This window comes from Pygoscelis adeliae, unplaced genomic scaffold (genome assembly GCF_000699105.1).
Source record: "Pygoscelis adeliae isolate BGI_AS28 unplaced genomic scaffold, ASM69910v1 Scaffold32, whole genome shotgun sequence".
Classification (NCBI taxonomy): domain Eukaryota; kingdom Metazoa; phylum Chordata; class Aves; order Sphenisciformes; family Spheniscidae; genus Pygoscelis; species Pygoscelis adeliae.
In genome coordinates, this window is record NW_008824368.1 from 2,604,008 (window position 1) to 2,620,185 (window position 16,178).

Here is a 16,178-nt window from a genome sequence, read left to right on the forward strand (position 1 = left end):
TGGGAGGGGACACGGCTGGGACAGCTGACCCCAACTGACCAAAGGGATATTCCACACCATATGACATCATGCTCAGCATATAAATCTGGGGGAAAAACAAGGAAGGGGGGAACGTTTGGAGTGATGGCGTTTGTCTTCCCAAGTAACCGTTCCACATGATGGAGCCCTGCTTTCCTGGAGATGGCTGAACACCTGCCGGCCGATGGGAAGGAGTGAATGAATTCCATGTTTTGCTTTGCTTGCGCATGTGGCTTTTGCTTTACCTATTAAACTGCCTTTATCTCAACCCATGAGTTTTCTCACTTTTACCCTTCTGATTCTCTCCCCCATCCCACTGTGGAGGAGTGAGCGAGCGGCTGTGTGGTGCTTAGTTGCCGGCTGGGGTTAAACCACAACAAAACTAAAAGTTGAGATTATTTTTGCGATGTTTCCCTGGACTCATGTCACCGCATCATTAGTCTGAATCCTTCACAGAAAATAAGTAAATGGCAAATGCTTCTTCATACCGTATCTGTGGCATAGGCGATAGATAACATGGTCAGTAATCACTGACATCCCCAGAGAGAAGGCAGCAATGGCACCTCTGCAAAGAAGCACTTCGGTTGCAGGATTTTGTAACCTTAATTTAGGTCCAAAACTGTTTTCTCTTTTCTCTTTTTTTCTGTCATGTCCTAATTCAGCCTCATAATTATTTGTAGTTCTAGTTCTCCCCCTGGATTAATAAAGCCACATTTTCAATTTACTTGTGACCCATCAATTTTTCTAGCTTCTAACAAACATGACCAACCCAATGCTTCCCAAGATAGCTATAGACAATGGCATGATTTTAACAAGTTTTGAGGACACCAATTCTCCAGTGAAGTCAGTCAGCTCTGCAGGTATTTCACACCTCTAGAAAAGACTATGATGCCTGACTTCAGGCACTATGAGTCAGTATTTTAGCAAACGTTTTCACATGTGAGTACACAAAGCAGTTATTCAGCGAGATACAAGATCAAGGTCATAAGAGGCTGCCTTAGTGCTCTTTCCATCTCTGCAGTTCTTTTATAGGAATAATGTATAAGGCCTAAGTATGGAAAAGATCTTACAGAGTTCAGTAAAATTTTGGAGAAGGCATCAAATACATCTGAAATATATATACATGTATTCTGTTCTTTGTCATTTCACTGCTATGCTTGGTGATGTGCTGAGCAGAAGTTCAATGTTCATTGACATTCAACAATGAAAACACATTAATCAAACCTTATAAAGAAATAAGAAAAATGTAGCAGCCCTAAAAAATGTCAAGCTTGACTTCTCTAAATTTATTTTCTTCGTCTATATAAATCAGAGTTCAGTTTACACTAATTGTTGTGGGTTGAATGTAAAAGGTATGGCTAAGCAGCCACTGAATGTTTGAGCTTATTTCAAATATTTGGACATATTTGGTAAGATTTTCAGACCCTGCTCCATCTCTGTCTCTTCTGCTCTGTGGGAAGGCTGTTTCTTAACAGCTTGACAGCCCTCTCCAGATTTCCCCTGCCTTGGGTTGAAGTGGGTACAGGACACAGCTGGGGCTCTCAGCCAGCCTCACACTTTCAAGGCTTTAGTTAATCTCCTTCCTTCCCTTCCCTTCCCTCCTACCCAGATCACTCATAAATGACAGAGAAATGCCATTTAATATCTTATCTGCAGTCTTTATGAGAAGGAGATTGGGAGTTTCTAGTGCCATTCCCAACAGAAGAGTGAAATCCACATAGTAAATCCTTTCCCATCACTAGCACTATTTTTTTTGTAAGTGGCAGACCATTGTATTATTTGTATAATCTCTAAGATGATCTCTCTGCAATATTTCTTCAGTTCTTGCCCTAACGAAGCTCAAGCTGACTTAATGCAGAAATGAAGAAAGTTCCTGCTAGCCAGTGTAGGTCTACTAGGGGGAAACACGAAGGATTTGAATTTCCAGGGCTATTGCCAGGGCAACTTGTAAGGGGCACAAGATGGGGGTGCTAGGAAAGCAACAGCAGGAGCATCCCACCCAGAGAAAAACTATTGCCTAATCACAGGCAGGTCTAAATCCAGCCCTGATGCACAGGCAAGAGAGAAGAGCATCTGGTGCTCGTGTAGCAGAAAGTGGCTACCTGAGCAGCATCTTGCACAGAAACCAAAAATGTTTCACTGTCTCTATGCATATCTCGCAATAAATGAATATACTCAAATAGAGGTAGCTTGGGTAGGGAAGGCTCCTGTGCCATATGAGACCATTCATTCATCCCTTCTGCTGGTGCCTCTCTTCGGCTGCTGCTTTTCGTCCTGCTTCATCTCAGCCAGGGAATGCGTGTGGGTGGGAAGAAGGGGAAGCTCCCCATGGCTGCCCCATTGTCCAAAGGGCAGGTGTAGAGAAAGGAAAAGGGAAAACAGCTGAGCCTGTTGGGACCTCTCCATCATCGTTACTTTTTGACTCATAGGGTGCCTACCCAAATGAACAAAGCCACAAAAATAAAACTGGGGAGCCTGTTCCTGCATCTGCAGATTTGCTGTATGATTTTGTGCAATTTCTTAAAATCAACTGTATCTAAGATACTCTGTTTGTAAAATGGAGCTAAGAGGTGCTGTCCTTTAGAAAGCGTTTTCAAAACCTCGTATGAAAAATGCTTAGTGGTATGTCTCATTTTTACCAGTGCAGCTGTCCTGCTCAATTTATTTCTTCCTGGAGAAAGTGTACTCTACAAAATAAGATAATACATTTTCTTGGCTGTGTTCCTCTAGCACATGAATACGGTCCCCAGCTCCACTGAACACTGTAGCAGACAAGCAGAAGACATTGTTTGCAAAGTATTTTTGTCTTAGAGAAGCAAAGGAAATTAATTGTTTTTCCATACAGTCCCTTAGTCAATAGTGAGCTCATGCACAGTATCGAAACCACACCTCTTCAAAAATATACTTGTATCATATTTTTTCTATATTTTGCCTATTCTGCACTTCAGCGGACCGTTATAAAACTCTTCAAGAGTCATAGATTTTGGCTGGCTTTGGATTAAACCATAGATAACTTAGCTAGCATATAGCTACTCAACTGCATGAATTTCCCTTATTACCTGAAAACAAGAGCCTCACTTAAAAATGGAAAAACTTCTTATGCTTTACTCTCTAGTTCTATTCTCCAAACCCATGCATGTCTGCCCACAAACAGCAGCTGCCACATCACACCCTAAATATACAGTGCCCACCTGAGCTTTTAAACCTCCAGCAAAATCTTGTTAAGAGCCAACATAAAAAGTAGGCAAGGAGAGTTCTTTGCAGCTCATAGTGAACTCCACTGGCCTTACAAAATCCAGACACCATCCTACTTACTCTTGAGTACCTGCATCTGGTACCTTGACAAATCAGGTCTAGATCCAATGGCGATAGGAGATGGTGGACAGAGTGGTGAGCTGCTCCGTATTGCCATAGAAGTAACCCAAGAATGGAAATGCAGGGAACAGAAGGGAACCGGGGCTACAAACCCATACCCTGCTCCCATAAATGTGCTCTGGCTACCAAGATCTTGACACGGCACTCTCTTATACCACAACATGCACAGCACTGAATTTTCTTAAGCCTTCACTCTCATCACCACATGATGAAAGTAACAAATTTCCTTTGAAATCCCTTTTCAAATCATACATATGGCACCTTGTGGAAACACATAAATAGCTGCTTGTGATTAACCAAGCTGCCACAGCTCCTTGCACCTCAGTGAGCAATGGCTTTTTGTGTAAGCATGAAAAAATATCAGCTAAAATATTGAAACCTGGTGCCCCAGTCAGACCTAAGAGGTCTTTTCCAAAGAAATCAAACTTTTGCAGAGCTCACCAGCGTTGCTGGAGTCTGCTAGTGCCCAAGGGCACCAACCTGGGATGTAGACTCCCCTTGGTGGCATTAGGATGGGTAGAAAGTGTTCGCATAAAAGTAAGAATGCAGTCCAAGGAGAAGTAGACACAAATTTAAAATCTAAAGTTTGAATTAAACCCTTTTCTGACACTGGCAGTCCCAGGCTCTGGAATTTGTCTATCAAACCTCCCTTAAGGATGGTGCTACAGTTTCTAGACTACATTTATTCTGTAGTGGTTCTGGGCCCAGATATGAAACAAGTATTTCCTGAGGATAGGTCTGATCCTACATTTAATGAGGATGCTGTGGTATAACAGCTATTGCTACTGCAGAGATATATAAGGATGAATTACCTCTTTGTTCTTTTGGGCAGGGTTTCTGTTTCTTTTGAACATATCTTTGAATTCTGAAGGTTCCTATATCAATGTGAAACCTCAGCATGCCCAGTAGAAAAAGGTTTATACAGACCTAGTACACAGTGGGGAAGGGAGGTGGATCTTGAAAGGCAAATGATTTTTGCCCACCTAGCAAAGATATTAAGAACAAACCACAGCCTGCTGTATGGAGCTGGTGTTTTGCATGCCAGCTTTTTTTTTTTTTTTTAGTGAAAACAATGGAGTTTCTTTCTGTAAGACGAAAACAGGGAACACGATCTGGCAGCCACATGGTCAACGCAAAAGAAAATCACACAGGATACTCTCTTGAAAATTGGTGGCCACACCACACAAGGGCTGTGCCCTTTACGCCCCTTGCGTCTTGTTAGCCCTCTGAAGCAGCAGACAGAGAAGGCAAACTGGGTGTGAGATGCTCTCCCAGCCAGGAGAAGAGAAGGATTATCAGGATATGGAGGTTGAGAGTGGCTGGCCCGCCAGCACAGCCCTCCAGCAACTCCACCAGCCTTCTCTCTGGTGGAGCAGCCACTGCATCCACGTAGGAGGAGGTCGTGGCCCACAGATGCCTGGCATACAGAGCCATGCAACACCCCTGTCGAACCACTCCAACCCCATCCCCAAACCTCTTTTCAGCTCCCAGCACCAAAAAGATTGCACCACCACAGCTTGGCCCAAACCAAGCCTTCAGTATTTTGGCCTGCTATTGAGGGACGTATTACTGTGGTGGGTTTACAGAGGAAAACTTGAGGTACCAGGCATTCTGGGAGCAGCTACCAAGACCTTGGCAGAGTGGGGAAGCTGCCATTTCCTCTGGAGTTTAACACAGGAAAGGCTTTTTCTGCTTTCACCTTTAGCTTTTCTGCTTTTTCTGCTTCACTGCATACCCACGTGAAGGCCAGCCACAATAATTGCACTTTAAGCAACGCTCACTGATCCGATTTTTCCTGCTTATTCTTTCTCTTGAGTTAAACTCTAGACACTTTACCTAATCCTGATACAGGTTTCAATCACAGAGAGCAGTTTGGGGAGACACTTCTCTGTTTGTTTTTCTTGCTTCCCTTCCCTCTGAAAGGGGAGGAAAGGGCAGAGGAAAAGGACAAAGCACTGGATGACTTTAACTATAGCTAAGGCAGATGCAGCCCCTCTCTTATAGCTTATACGCACGTAATTGGTAACAGTGCTTGGACCTTGGACTAAAACTATACAAATTTCCTCTTATTTAGCCAGTCCTTCCCCCCCCAACCCCCCAAAAAAGGCCCTAATCTAAATCAGATCTGGATATTCAGGAAACGTACAGGCCACTACAATGAGCAAAACGTTTGCGAGTCATCCAGAGACTCAATTTCCTTCCTAAAGGAATAGCACAACAGGGTTTATTTTGTAAGGAGGAAAAAAATCCTTTCTGGGTGCCTACAGTAGGTTTGCTGTCTCTTTGGCTGAGCCCCTCTGGAGCATCCAGGAGCTGCAGACAACTTGTTCACTTTTTAATGATTTTTTATCACTACCTTGTCCACTTCCAAATGTGGAAAAAATTCTAGCATCACACTGCTAACACCAAATAAAAACTTTAGTCATTTCCACCCTCTCAACAATAAAGAGAGAAAAGTGATGATAGTAGAATTTTATTGGCTTTATTTAAACAGGCTTCTTCTCCCCCAACAATACTGTGCTACTACTATAAAACTTTTCTGACACATTACTTTAAACATTAGCGCATGGACATGCCAGCTCTGCACTTCAGGAGCTACAGTTCAATGCCAAGAGCTATTAGTCACATTAAGAAGTCTATTCACAATACGCCAGATAGAGAGGAGAGCATCTGAATCCTCCTGCCTCTAGTGCCACCCTGTGCACTGTCCCCCTCCCTGGCTGCAGCCAGACTCATATGTGGGGCAGCTAAGGGAGGTTTTCTACCAGCGGTTGGAAGCACGAGGGGGTTTGGGAAGAGGGAGCTTTCTTTCCCCTGGTTTTAAGGTGGATGCTGCTGCAGCCCTCCACAGGGACTGCTGCAGTCAGCTGAGGACAAGTGATGAGAGAAGGGAAGAACAATGAAGTTAAGCAAACACAGGACTGTCTCGTCTAGGTCTGGGGAACTTCTAGTCTAAATACATCGCTATCCTCCTTTGGTATACATGTCTGTGCCGCTCTTCAGGACAAATGGGGCCTTTCTTTTCAGCCCCTTTGACTTCGGCAGGGATTGCACAGCTGGGGCGATGACTTGTCTCCTCTTATTAAAACCACTTCTTACAAGTGCCGACTGTGTCTACGTGTTCCTCTGAGTCACTTCTTCAGAGGAAAGAGAAAAAGAGAAAATATTTTAAGACCCAATCTATCATCTTTATGTCCTTATGCCTATATTTAATCTGGTTTGGGGTGAGAAAAAGATATCTAATATTATTAAAAATTGTGATTTATTAAGTAACCATCCTGGGTGTTTATCTGTCTACGTTTTTCCCCATGTATGGGAAAAGACAAGAGAATCTGAAATGACCAGAGCACTCCTAAGCAAAGACACAGCCTAGCCAAGGCAGAGGAATATTCCAGCAGAGACAGAGAGGGAGGCAGCATCCGGAGGGAATCAGACAAACCACATATACGACTGTAGAGAAGTCTTAACCATACATATAAAAATAGTAATAGCGGTGGGTTGTTTTTTGTTTGTTTCTTTTACTTTTGCATTTAAAACAAGCACATTCTCCTGCTGATCTCAGGCAGTGCCAGTTTGTGACATAACACACATGCTGAAATACAATATGGAAAATGTGTACACACACTGCATAAGACAGGCTACAATCTGCAAAAGTGAATGTTGCATCCATATATCAATTGAAATGGCCTACAATTCAGGGAGTAATTGTTTTGAAACAATCTCACATGAATTCACCTTCACGAGATTAGAGGCTGATGTCACCACGAGGCTGAAGTCATCAGCAATGACTTAAGCTAATGGGATAATGCCAGAAGAACTCGATCGGCCGTTGTGCAGAGCTTAACTCCTTCCGAGCAACGAGGAATGCTGAGAACTATTTACCTCTTTTGTTTGCAGCATTTCCTGAGTGGGTTTTAGCACAGGAAAGCTCACGGTTGACTAATGGGGACAGGGAATGAAATCTCCTTCCTACAGCGCTGCTGGCGATCTCTGTTTGGAGATTTTAAAGCCATATGTCTGAATTCAAGTTGAACTTCAAGACAGAGAAAACTGGCAATAAGCTGCGGGGATAATTTTGTGATGTATGGTCGAGTTCCTGCAACACTAACTTGTGGGAGTAGTCCCTGCTCACTTTAGGTCACTGGTATAGCGGGATTGGGCAAGAGGACTTGGGCCCAGCTTTACATTCATTAGAGACAAAGATGTAGAAAAGAGATGTGGCCCACAGTGACCACGGCAAGCTTTTCCCAGACATCATAAGCAAACCAAGGTACCCATAACTGCATGTGGTGTGGCTGACACAAAGCCATACCAGGTAGCGCTACCAGCTCAACACGAGTTGGGTGTCTTCCTGAGGTAATAGAAAAGCACATGATTTAGAGTCAGTGGCATTAAAAATCACCCGAGTCATCCTGGAAAGTACAGATATTTTTGTTTGACTGTGTAATGCGTGCTTGTGTGGGAGTGGTGTGAGCTTGTTCTATTTCCAGCCTGTGAGCACCGAGGTGTGACAAGCCCGCTTCGCTGCTTGTTCGGTGAACGGTGCTGGCGGTGCCACTCCCTGGCGATGGTGAGGAGCTCGGACAAAGCAAAAACTATCTGAAAGAGCAGTAAACCTAAGAGGTGGGCCTGATCCTGGGTGCCACAGAGTTCACTGGCTCCTTGCACTTGGATTAAGCCGCCAGAGAGGAAGCATGCAGGAAGGATTTGTCGGCATGGTCAAGTGACCTTTGCCAAGCTTGAGAGTGCATGCTGCAGTGCATGCTACCCCCGCTCCTCATGTGGATATCCTCGATGCACACGATCCATATGGCACTAGGGCAGCTCGTCTGGCACTGACAGCATTCAAGAGAGCCCTCAGGCCACAAGTTAGTATGCTACAGCCTCACACACAGCTGCAGAGCTCAGGTGGGCTCCAACTCCACTGAAGCCAGTTTTACTCTGCTCTGCTGGAAATAAGATTAGAGCTTGGCCCTCTGTCTCCTTAAATGTTTCTCATGTTTTAAAGCCAAATATTTTATTTAACCCCCTTTTACTCTGCAGTGCTCTTGCAACTCATTTACTTCATGAAGCTTGGAAGAGAAAAAGCAGGGCAGTCGTTTTTGCATTCTCTCATAAAACAAGTCTATGTTTTGGGTTGAAATGCTGAAGGTTAAATGTTGAAAGCTCCTCTAACAGTATGCACTGGTTGAATTATAAATATGGAGATGCACAAGTCCAGTCAACAAGGACATATCTATCATAAAAGACCTTAAGTTATGACCTTTCCAATGTGGCTCAGCTGGTAGCCCATAGGCCAGATGTTGCTAAGTAGGTTAGCCCATAATCTTTTCCACAGAGGAGATAAAGGATGGCTGTTTGGACAACAGGCACAGCCAAATGTCCCCTGTGCCTGCCCAGCTCTCAGAACTGGCGCCACCACAGAGACATGGGACTGCTGCCCGCTCCTGACAGACAGGCGGAGCAGCCAGGGCTGCCAGCCCCTCTGGCCATGTCGCTGCAACTCACAAGGGGAAGGGGATCCCAGAAATAAATTGCAGCCCTTTTGGCCATCAAAATGAAATCACCTGCACTTAAAAGACCTGTGTTTTAGTTTCAAATGGCCTCATGTTTAACAACATGTTCTCCTGACCAAGAAGCATTTGTTGAAGAAAAAATCTACAGCTGCAGACAAAAGGACTCTACACTATTTTAGGGCCAGCTTGTCCTTGTTTCACAGGACCCACAGCGTACCAGACAGAGAAATATTGAGTGGTTCAGAAGTGTATTGCAGGCAAACATATTGTCCTTCCTCCCTCCCTCTTCCACTGCACTCTCTATCCAGGCAGCTCAGTTTCAGAGCAATCTCTCCACCCTGAAAATGGATTGACTAAGTATGAACTGACCACAGTCACGCATGCTGGAATAGAAGACCTCTTCCACGCAGGTAACTCATGCCTGTTTTGAAGAAATGAAGAGTCCATGGATTGGGGGGTAGCTCAGTTTCTGCATTTCTGATTTAAGCCTTGTGTTCTGGCTTCTTATCCAGGCAAAGGATCTGTTGTTCTTTCTGGCACTGAAGGGAACACAAAATGCTCAGTGTCTCCTGAAACACCTAGCCAAGAGGCAACTTTTGAGCTGCATAACATGCTTGCAATAAAACAACAGATCAGGGCAGATCTAAGAGTATTGCTGTGGTTTCCAAGGAGTGGGAACTACCATGCCTTCATTCTAAACCCATCCTGACCCCCATCCAAAGAACAGTGGTTCTGTAGGGCTTACTGAACCAGCACAGTTGGATGCTTCTTCCACAAATCTCTACTTAGGGTCCTCATCAAGTGCCATACAGTTAAATGAAAAAAGAGCCTCTGAATTCTGCAGCGCCAGAGCTGGACAGAAGCGCAGGGACCTGAACTCCCTTTACAGCTAGGGAAGGCAAGGGAGCTCCTCCAGAGCTCAGTTCAGGTCGCAGGAGGGCTGCCTCGACCTCTGAAGACATCTACCTCCTTCCACCGATCGCAGAGGGACCTGAGGGGGACCAGGCACCTGACAGAGGTGCCGCAGGTAAGTACCTAAAGTTTGCTGGAAGTTGATGAACATTTCATGCCCTGGGAAAGCAATCAGCACACACTTTGCTCTGACAGACTCAGACACGGGTTGTGGTGCCTGGTTCCTCAGGAGACACTCTGAACCTTTCCTTCAGATATATGAAGTTCTCAAATAGAGAACTGTGGTGGGACCATCTACCTCCTCTGCTGGAGATGAGAGAGGAGGTAATTCTACCCCTCTCATTATCCTACTGTGCCTTATTTAGTGGCCTAAACTGGAAGCTTATAAAAAATATTGAGACCTTATTTTCTGCAAACCAAGTCCTGAAAAGGGAGATTTCTACAATCTTAATTACAATTTGCTGTAGGAGGTCCAATCCCAGCCAGTTCTCCAAGGCTTGTGGCAGCTGACTTATTATTCTAGCACGCTTGATGGAAATACAAAATTGCATATCCTTCTTTGTAAGATGACTTCTCAGGCTCTGGCGCTCGCTGGCTGTCAGTGGATTATATATTGGATTTTTCTGTCAGCATGTAATAAAAGGAAAGTTTAAAAAAAATAAAGCAATACATGAAAATAATTCCATTCATATTAGGTTTTGTAAAACCCACCAGCTAGTTTTGGGTTGTCCATGTATGGATAACCGAATGAAAAGGAAGAGGTCTCCAACCCCTCACAGAGCTATGCAAGGGCTGGCCATTAATTTCATTTTTATACTACCAGGGATGACTGGGGATTTCCTGCTACCAGCAGTGCTCACACACTGTAAAGGATCGACTCTAGACTTTGCCCACCTGATATACCCAGAGCTGGGGTAAATTGCAGGAGAGACTTACGCTGTGTTTTCTCCCAAGACATTCATCAGAAGGCTTTCCCCATGCTGTCTGGCTGAGGTTAGCCAGAAAATTACTGTGGGGATACTTTCCCCTTCCTCCTCATTTTTCCTTGCTCCCTCAAACTGCACATAATGGAGCAGAACCATAAATGTCTGTCCTAAATGCCTTAGCAGTGTCCTTCTCAGAGCTTGCTATCCACCATGTCAAGTTATTGAACCTATCAATGGGTGACACTACCCAGTCTTCCCCAAGCAAAACCCCCACACACACATTCAACAGTGCTGGTCTCTGATGGATCCAACAGGCTGCAGTGCACACCATTGCACATCATGCAGCATGAGGCACATCTTTGTTGACCATTGCAATCATCTCACTCCCGGTCCCCGTGTCATGCAGAAGCCAGCTTTCACACAGCAAGTAAAACTGATAACATGTCTGCTTGAGAAAGCAGCACCAAAATGGTTAAGCAAGTCAACAGAGCTACTTTGCTGATAAGATTTTAGTGAACTGGAAAGGATAGGAGAGTTAGGCCAGCTACATATCTATTCTCTGACTCAGGAGAAAAATTTCAATTGTTTTATTAAAACATGCCTGAATTAACAGAGCTACTTAAAAATGATCCACAACTCATATTGTATCTAGATCTGTGCAAATAATCTGTTCTTCAGTTCCTTGGCAAACAAACAACAACAAAAAGATCAAAATAATTTTATTTTGGTTCAAACATGATTAATTTTAAAGCTCAATTTAATTCCTGTATTTAAAGTTAGGTACATTGGTAAACAGAATATCATTTTTGAAACAAAAAAGCATTTTATTTAGAAAACAACCTTTAATATTTGTAAAAGGAATCAGCTCTTTTTCAGCCAAAATAATTTTATGAACTCAACACAAATTTTGCCAGCAGCTTCAGTAACCCAAATCTGCATTTCTTCTGCATATAAATTGAAAGACCAAAACATTTCACCCAGCTCTAATTGCAGCTTTAGTCCTGAAAGATGTCCATGTTTCACTTTCCTATGTTGGATGTGGCATATTTTTCTTTACTTGCTCTTAATATCTTCCGTGATATCAGGGGATTTGAATAGTAAACACTGAAAAGAAAACCTTGCTTTTTGTTATCTGATCTTTAATCCCAGCTTTCCCCTTTGTACATTATGTCTAGGGAGCTATGTTTTTCAAAAACATAAGGGAAACTCATCTGCTAATCTGTCAACAAGCCATCCATCTGTAATGTCTGCTGTACATTTGTTTTGCTATGTCACTATGCACCGAATGTTTGATGCAGATGTTTTGACACAAGTGGTAGAGCAAAATGAAATTTGTTGTTTCCTACCACCACCGCCCTCAAAAGAAGATTTATTTAAACAATAAAATCTGCCCTGCTTTTTAAAAATAACCAAGTACTCCGTGACAATGAGTGACTTCTCAATACCTTCAGTCAGGGTGTCGCCTTGCTTCTTTAAGGAAATCACACCAGCAAACAATATTAACATTCCAAACCTTTTATACCTTCTAAAAAGATACAGAAGAGTGATTTGAGTCTGATTTGCATAATTCTGTTGGAATCCAATGCTCACCTTCTGTTAAAGACAGGCAGAAAAGATAGTTTGGAAAAGGCACCTCTCAGACGAGAAGTAGCCCAAACACTCAAAGCCAAACTAAAACACTCCTGTCTGTTCCATACGTTGCACCAGTAATTGTGCCAGACATCTTACCACCTGAGGACGGATGGAAAGACATCTGCTTTCTTTCAGACAGTGCCTTACACCGAGCACTGGGCTCCTGCTCACTCAGTCCGCTTTCTTTAACTGCTTCCACTTCAGGAGAGGGGAAGGAAAAAAAATAAATCCCTCTTTCCAGCAAATATCACATGGGCAGTGTGGCTCATGTAGAGATGGTTGGTGGGACACCCAAAACCAAAGTTTCAGGTTCAGATTATATTGTCAACAAGTCAGGAGATATTTCAAGGGTATATTTCTTGTAAAGGCGTATGAAGCCTAATCACCTGGGTGCTACTGGGTTGCTGGGCGGTAACCTGATGGCAGTCTTTATTTGAAACACCACGCTGTATGTAGGAAAGGGCCGTGGCCAAATCACCTGCTAGCAGATGGGACCATGGCATGCACAGGAGCCCATGCAGTGTGGAAGGCATGGATGGGTGCTTGTCCCTGACCCGAGATCCCAGGCCAGCCTGGCTTCCTCCCTTCCAGAGAGGTCCCAGGGCCCAAGCCAGGTCTGAGGGCTGTGCTCGGGAGTTCCTGCCAATGGCAGGGCTGGCAGGTGAGTTTGGACTTGAGAACAAATTCAGACCCATGCTTATGTGGTTACACAGGCACATCATAAGGGTAGAAGTTCATCCCATTGAACTGTACCTATGGGCCCCCTCAAGTCACTGGGTTGAGACAGGCTCCTCCTGGGAGCAATGCCTTGCCTTAGGGTCCTAAATTAGTTCAAAGTGGATCACACCCTGGAGCACCTCTTTCTCTGCAGGCTCTCAAAAACCCCTACCAACTGTCTCTAGACTAGATGTCTAAATGTAGATGGTATTAGCTCAGCCATAGTGTCAACACCAGTACATTTTACACTTTTTTTTAAGTGCATTTCTAACCTTCTTCACTGCAGATAGGATCCTCAAAAATATTTTATTTTAAATTTACAGTGGGAAGAAATATGTCACAGTCACACTTCTGAGCCTGGTCAAGGTGTCCCCAGAAGCCATCCAGGGAAGGGCCTTTAGGCATGAGAAAACCCTCAACCTGTAGAGGCATAAAATGAATTCATGACTGTGAAGATGATGCCACCTGGACTACTTCCAGAGGCGCTAGGACCATCATAAATTCTCACATGGCTGCCAGCCAACAGCTTGCAGCTGAGGCAGGTTTTCTGCTATCCAGCTGGGAGGATGAGACACATCGGGAGAGGCAGATTGGGAGCAGGGGAAACGAGAATGAGAGAAAACAGGAGAGAGAGCAAAGGACTGCTGACTTCTAGCACTGAGTCTCGTTGTACAACTAGGTTCAGTAGCTAAAAGACTTGGTAATATTTTTATTACTTTATACCACCTCATCCTCTGATCCAGATCAGCTCTTCAAGTCATTGCATCTCCCCACTGCTGTGAGCGTGACCTGTCCCATTTCCTATTTTTACATCCACATTTCCTCAGTGTGCTCATCACGTGAAAAATGAACATTAAGCCAGAATGCCATTTTCTGGAACCACCGTGTTTGCTGGAGAGTTGCAAACAATGCAACTGCCTCTGTTTCCTTCTTCTTGAGCTAAGTGATAGAGAAGGATGCAAGGATAGAGAAGCAGTATGTGTCTTGAGAGGAATCACTTAAGAGGTTTTTACTGCAAAAAATGTAATCTGAGACCTTGAAGGAAGAACTGCTGACTTTCTAGCTGCATTGCCTGTGCCAGCTGCTCTCCTGATTTCATAGTATACAAGGGCTGATAATATAAAAGATGTCTATCCTCTTCATACAACTGTTATTATTGCTGCTCATCCAAGAAGCGTACATTAGCGGAGGAAGGAACTGTGGCTATCTGAAACGTGATAGCAAGCACAGCTTTTCTGTTCAGGGATTCTTAGTCATTCTCCTATCCCCAAACCTGCTCTTGTAATTTTGGGGGGCTCTGTGAATTTTCAATTCCCTGTCACACTGCACAGCCAGTTCAAGCTAGCAAAATCGAAGAAGTGCTCTGGCTGCTTCAGCTGTTTCAGAGTCTGAGAATGATTTGGTTTCAAATCGGAAAAATCACCACTGATCCATTAAAGAGAACCATCTATGTGAGTGCTAAAGGACTCAAAGAGGAAATTAAGAACTAGCAGGTGGCACAAGAAGTTGTATATGGCTCCATAAGCACCAATTTAATCTGGCTGGCTTTTCCCAAAATTAGCAAAGACACCAATCCTGTAAATCAAGATGAAGTTCCTCCTCACAAATCAATCCCTTCCTGGATGTGCTTTAACTTTGAACTCATTGGAATTGCTTTGCATCTCTGAGGCTTGTCTGGGGATGGAAGTATTAAGCATCGGGAAACAAATCCAGTGTCCAGGTGTGCTTTCACCAGAGTCTAGGGGCAAAAATGAATGGCTGTGCAGGGCACTGTGCCTTTCTATAGGCACTTCCAAATAATGCTGGTCTTTTTTCCTATTCCCATGTTGCATTGTAGACTCCTGTCTATTGTGCCATTCTCCGTCACATCTTTCAGCATTTCCCCTCCTCTTGGAAACCTGCATTTGAGATCCTTTTTGAGCGCTGCTTCCCAAAATTCATTCCATTTCAATATTCCCTCTCCATGCGTCAAAGGGCCATGAGGGTAATTCTTGCATTTCCATGGGTCGAGATGGATGCAAGTTTTTAATTCTTCTGGCTGAATGGGTGCATCTACTTTACGGTTTCAGTTTGGATCAGGAGCATGCTTTGAAGTGAATCTCCAGGTTGCCCCCACTTAATGTGCATTGGTTCACATCACAGAGCGGGCTCAGAGCGCACAAACTGGATTCCTTTCAAACGAAGCTGTTGCAGACGGTGTGCCTATGGAGCCAACCTGCTCCAGCAACTAATGGACATGCTGTGCATGGCCAAGACTAGAGCCAGTGTGAAGTAAACCCCCCTGAAGCATGTATGGTATGGATGCCAGGACCTCAGCCACAACTGGTTTGCTTTACAAACCTCCTCCTGTTGATCTGCACCACCTGCTAATGCAGATACAGTCAGCAAACGCTATAGGAAGTCTAGGCTAAATTCTGAGCCTAAAATCTTTAAAATGGGTGTAAAAAGAACTTAAAGCAATAGAAAAGATGTCTAGCTGTTGCTATATAAATCTTATCTTTGTGTGAATACAGTTAACCTGCAATACAAGCGTTCCCAGAAGCACAGCTTATTTCTGGTGTAACCTGAGTTTACATTTGGTCTTTTCCTAGTATAAATATTTAGTAAAACAGGCCAGATCACAACTGGCACAGTTCTCAAGGTAAACTTTTAAGTCTAAACTGTTCACAGAGTGAATGAGATTCAGTCCTTGATCCACAGCCTAAATGACTGGCATAAGAGCACTGCAAAACTGATCTCCCGAAGCCTGAGGAAGGTTGTGTTCCCATTGAAACAGAGATCAAGGCTGGGCAGAACATCAGAAGGATGTTCACTGCTGGGCAAGAGCCAAGCCTGTGACCTCTCCTGAGGACCTCTAAAACTATGGTGATTAGGGAACAGGTGATTTTGTATGCTAAAGATTTAAAGGCAAATGTTGCTCTCCTAGCAGCTAGTGGAAAATTTAGCATGGGGAAAATTCCCCGACTACCTTTGGGGAAAACAATAAGCGTGAAACTTCCACAAAAGTGCCCTCTAATGAAATACTCACTTTTAAGATACAAGAGATGTGTTGTCATGTACAACATGACTTTTGGGGTTGGGC